This window comes from Aedes aegypti, chromosome 3 (assembly GCF_002204515.2).
Source record: "Aedes aegypti strain LVP_AGWG chromosome 3, AaegL5.0 Primary Assembly, whole genome shotgun sequence".
In the NCBI taxonomy this organism is placed as follows: Eukaryota; Metazoa; Arthropoda; class Insecta; order Diptera; family Culicidae; genus Aedes; species Aedes aegypti.
The window spans coordinates 408,771,013-408,776,047 of record NC_035109.1 but is presented as its reverse complement, the minus strand read 5'-3'; the positions used below and the strand labels follow the sequence as shown (position 1 = coordinate 408,776,047).

General features: G+C 42.1%; 1 long non-coding RNA gene across 1 annotated transcript; it reads right to left on the bottom strand.

The window, feature by feature from the left end:
- Positions 1 to 3,316: 3,316 nt before the first annotated feature.
- On the bottom strand, positions 3,317 to 3,997 carry LOC110679038. Its single transcript, XR_002502156.1, has 2 exons — positions 3,925 to 3,997; positions 3,317 to 3,865 (listed from the first exon to the last, which is right to left on the bottom strand). It is a non-coding gene; the product is annotated as an uncharacterized LOC110679038 (long non-coding RNA).
- Between the last annotated feature and the right edge of the window lie 1,038 nt (positions 3,998 to 5,035).

Here is a 5,035-nt window from a genome sequence, read left to right as displayed (position 1 = left end):
AGCTGTTGGTGTCATTTGGAGCGTGATGAATTACACGCTCCTCCCGAGACATGCAAAAAAAGCAACTCCATCTTAATGACATTCCACCTCGCCCTGCCTTGGGTGCAGGTTGACACGATAAGTATTCCGTGATAAACTGGGAAGCTCTCGGTTACACTGGCGAAAACGGGTGCAACATGTGCCAACTCTGACTGTTCGCAAATCCGCTTTGCCTCGGGATTCCGAGTCTCGCACTTTACGATAACGCTAGGGACAAGTCTAACTTTTGCTAATATCTCCATTTTATGAAGACGCATCTACAGAAGACTCGTTGCGGCAACCGCCCTTGGAGTATTAAGTATCTTCTTACCCGACAGATGCTCTTTTACTGGTTCCATGAAGCAACGAGTCACATTCCCTGGTGAACCCACCACCCTCATTTACCTATCCTGATTGGTAGAAAATATAGGTCAACAAGTTAGTTTCTCTTATGCACTTCTTTTTCTACGAGTTAAGTCCCGGCAGTCATTTTTGAGTGGCACTATGATACCTACTTCGGTCCGAGTCGAGTACTGGATAAGGTGATTTTCCTGGAAGAAGCAATCAATTGGTATAAGCACCACTGCTGCACACACCATTGGTAATGAGGGATAATTGAAGTCAATTGCAGCAACGAATCAATGATGGATAGTTTCCCGGGCCCTCCGTTACAGGCGGGTAATTTAACTGGAGTTATTAATGAACTGCTGGTTGAGAAAACTACAACATAGCATAGTAGGGTGACGAAAAAATCATTCTGTTCCAGTAAGAACGTAACGCCAGGAAATATAATTAATTTATAACATTGAGCTGTAAATCTTAGAAACGAACTTCTTTCCCAATCGAAGTTTGGCCAGCTTTACTATACGAATTTGAGTTTTAGTCACTGTACATGAACTATTAGACCACATTTCCATGATGCAGCTACATTTATCGAACCCGTAGAATTTTATAGCAACCTTTTTGACTTATAACCATACAGTTTAAGTAGTATCGAGAGTAGATACACTTCTAACCTAGCTCGTGATAACTCAATCATATCTAGTAATTTTCACTAATTGAATATCTGATTACTTTCTGCAACGTAATCACTCCTCTGAAGCCAACATGAATACAACAGCATTAGCGTAAAAGCATTCGTTTATTACGATGAGATTTTAGCTGCATGCATTATAAATATGAAGCAATATCAATAAGACCGAACAACAAAACCAGGCACATGTGACTTCCTCTGCAAATGTGAACATGTGCGGCGTGTGCCGTGCCCTCAAACTTCCTCTGCCGGTGGTCGTTTGGAATGGCGCTTTCAGGATAAAGTTTTCTGGTTTCTTCGTCGCTCCATCGTACTCTCTGAAATAAGGTTACACAAAATCGGGCTTCTCTGCACCAACACACCAAGTGTGTTTTTTCACACATTCTGAAAACTCGATTTTTGGCCGATTTCTGCTCAATTTTCTCGAACTTCACGACACTTAGCATTACGATTTTATGCGAATCGTACTAAATTTTGTATAACTTCTTTTAAGCGTGTAGGAGATGTGCATACATTAGCAATGTGTGCGGGCAATTTTGAACCACAACCCACCCCTGACGACAAGCTCCAAAGTGGGCGAAATCTTGCGCCAATGTTTGCTCTCTGTATTGCGTCAAGGTTGCCACAGCGGGATAACTTAGTTTCCATTTGTGCGATCGACGACGTTATTATAACCGGTGAAGGGTGTAATTAGGAAGCCAACGCACCTGGTAGCAATTAGGTTATCGAAGCAACATCACTCAACGGAACATTGTTGCAGGCTGTGTGCGCTAATCAGCGTAGTTGTGAAAGAGCCGCAAGACACGTTACATGTTGTTTAATTTGTAATGAGATTTTAATGCAATTTATACTTCTAGGAGAGCAGGTGTAATGCATGATGCGCTTGAACTAAACGAAAGATTAATGTTTTTTGACTTGACCTCTATCTTAATGCAGTTTTTGAAAAGTGTCTAATTTTATTGGAAGGCCTGTAAAATCTCTTTTTCGACCAAAATGGTGTCTACTGTCACTATTTTCCTTATTTTAGCAGTGAATTTTAATAGGAAATTCCCAACGAGGAATTTCCACAGGGATTACTAGAAAAAAAATCCGTTATTCTTCCACCTATTTTTAGATTTTTCCTGTAATTATTCTGGCAGATCTTCAAAAGATTCCTGCAGGAGTCCTTCCAAGAAAATCCCCACAGGTCCATTTCTGAGTTTCTGTATGAATTCATTGAGGGATTTTCCAGGAGCTCCTGCAAGAATTCCTCAAACCATGCCCTGTTAGTTCTCTAATCATATGAATTTGTTTGGGAATTCATCTACGGTTGCACAGCGATAACAACGGTTTATTTACGTCCGCGGGCCGGGAGTTTACTTCGACTATTCGATAGTTATAAAGCGTATTAAATTCCTTATTACATCGGAATACCATCGTTAGTATAGTGTGTAGCAGCTACATGCTTTAGTTGCCCGATTAACGGTGATTCATACTAGTTTTCAAGTGAAAACTTTTTGCTAACAAGCAAAGCGAGCCGTCATCACAAGCGTCACAACGAACTAGCACGGATCCCGTTCGATTTGGTGTATTTGGCTTGCACACCACTGCCGAGCATTGAGTAGCAGTTTCAAATACCGCTTCGGCCATGGCCGAGGCTAGTCAAGGGCCCCATTTGGGGGGGCTCTTTGATAATCCTCCAGGAAGTACAATAGGCACACTAGTTCCTAATTGGCTACTGAGCAATGACGAGATAGGATACCAGATCGTACTCGTAATGCAAGTCCGCCGTGAACTAGATTCAGGAGAAAAGGAAATCAACCACCGTCTTCCCAGCCCGATTGTGATTGGATTGTCAGTAGAGCAAGTGATTGGTGCTGAAAAAGCTAGAGAAATTGTCGCTTCTAAAGAAGGTAGAGGTGTAACGAAGCGAAATGTACGTACAACCGTTCAGCAGCTTAAGCGCCACTCCCTGGACTAGGGAGACTGCTGACGTGCGTCTGAGTCCGGCTGAGACTCTTATCTGAAGGCGGGTAAAAGTAGTTCAAACACTCTCGTTCACTGTAACCACCCAAACATAAAGCAACAATACTATAGGAAACCCTTTGAACCCAAATGGAAATCAATCATCAAACAAACCGATCAAATTCAGAATAAAATCAGAAAATGTTACCATTTGACCAAAGAAATTAGATACTATTAGCCCAAACGGCCGCTTGTATTAATCTCTCTTCTATTTTAGGGGCATACATTTATTGAGGGGCAGATTTCCTAATTCTATCCTACCTTAGCTTCTTCGCTAAACCTGGCTGAGGGTGGTGAACTCCCACGACGCGTCAATCGTTCGGCCGATGTTCCTCGTTGGCGATCGCATAAAACTATTTCCAGCTGGATGATCTGTTCGAAGGTGTCTGGACAGTGGCTCCCAAAACCACGACGGTTAGCTTGTCTAGTGCCCACTCCGTGCTCGAAAGATTCAACGGTTGGCTGATGAACGCTGAGATTAGGCCGAATAGCAGAGCCTTCCGTTCGAGCAGATTTTCTTGATTGTCGGATTGGTGTAAGCGTTGCGCTTGGAATGAACGCACAGGTGTCAACCGAAACGTTGGAATCGAGCACTTAACAGTCACGGAATTTGGGCGTCGAGCACGTGGTTTCTAACGAAGGTTTCACGCTGATCAGCTTAAGTAGTGGTGCTTGAAACTAATTGGAAGCCACAGACACGTTTACTGAAGCCACAGATCACACCGACGTCCTACGGTTCGGGCGAGGTAGCACGTGGTATTGTTCTTAGACGTTGAGTCCGCACCAGCACCCCACGTTGAGTAGGGTGTCCTGTTCAACGGGATGTTAAAAGCTAAATATACGCCTAACAAGCGATTTCAAATGCTTACCTAAGCCTGTTTAAACTTGGTCACAGCTAACCGGTTTACTAGGCAACAAAAATGTGCTTCAACGTCAAATTATATCAAGAGCTAGATATAAGATTATAACACTTTATAGAACTACCGAAAAGCTAAACATTACATATAATTTGCAATTGGATTAGATGGACAAATTGATGTGAAGATTTGCGAAAAAGTTACACGTCTTCTCAGTGAGAATCGAACTCACGACTCCCCGATCTCTAGTTGGGGCGCGTTAACCACTACGCCATGAGAGGACTCATGAACGCAGAAGTTAACCTGAATTCGATTTCAGCTCAATAATTACGTGGTCCTCTTTCGCAAAGTGCACCTCTTTCGGAAGAATTAGATGCCCATCCAAACACAACGCTTTCTATATATATCCAATGCCTAGCCCGAGAGCGCATTGTTTTTTAGGTATAGGAATAGCACACTACACTAGCCAGCAACTGCGCTGGCTGAGGTTTCTATTGTGTGGGCTTCCAATGGGTCGCGACGTTCTCAAACGACCGGTTACGGAACATGAGTCCGTTGCTCGATAAATACTTGTTTTAATTATGAAACGTGGTTTACGGCCAACCAGCCGAGTGGAAGTTTAACAACTACCGAAAAGCTAAACATTACATATAATTTGCAATTGGATTAGATGGACAAATTGATGTGAAGATTTGCGAAAAAGTTACACGTCTTCTCAGTGAGAATCGAACTCACGACTCCCCGATCTCTAGTTGGGGCGCGTTAACCACTACGCCATGAGAGGACTCATGAACGCAGAAGTTAACCTGAATTCGATTTCAGCTCAATAATCACGTGGTCCTTTTTCTGCGATAAAGTTTAAAGTATATGCGAGTTACTTTGCACAGGAGAAATTTGATGTTGTAAATTTTATCTAGTTACAACATACAACTTTATTGATATACATAGTAAACAAAAACTACTATTTCTAAAAATGTATATTGTGATTGATTATGTGTAATAATATGTTCCCTAACATATGAATTATTAATTTTAGTAATATCAGCGTTATTAGCTGAAATATTTCATAAACAATATTTTTCCGTTTTGACCTAATCTCACCCCCTAGACCCATTGTCACCCC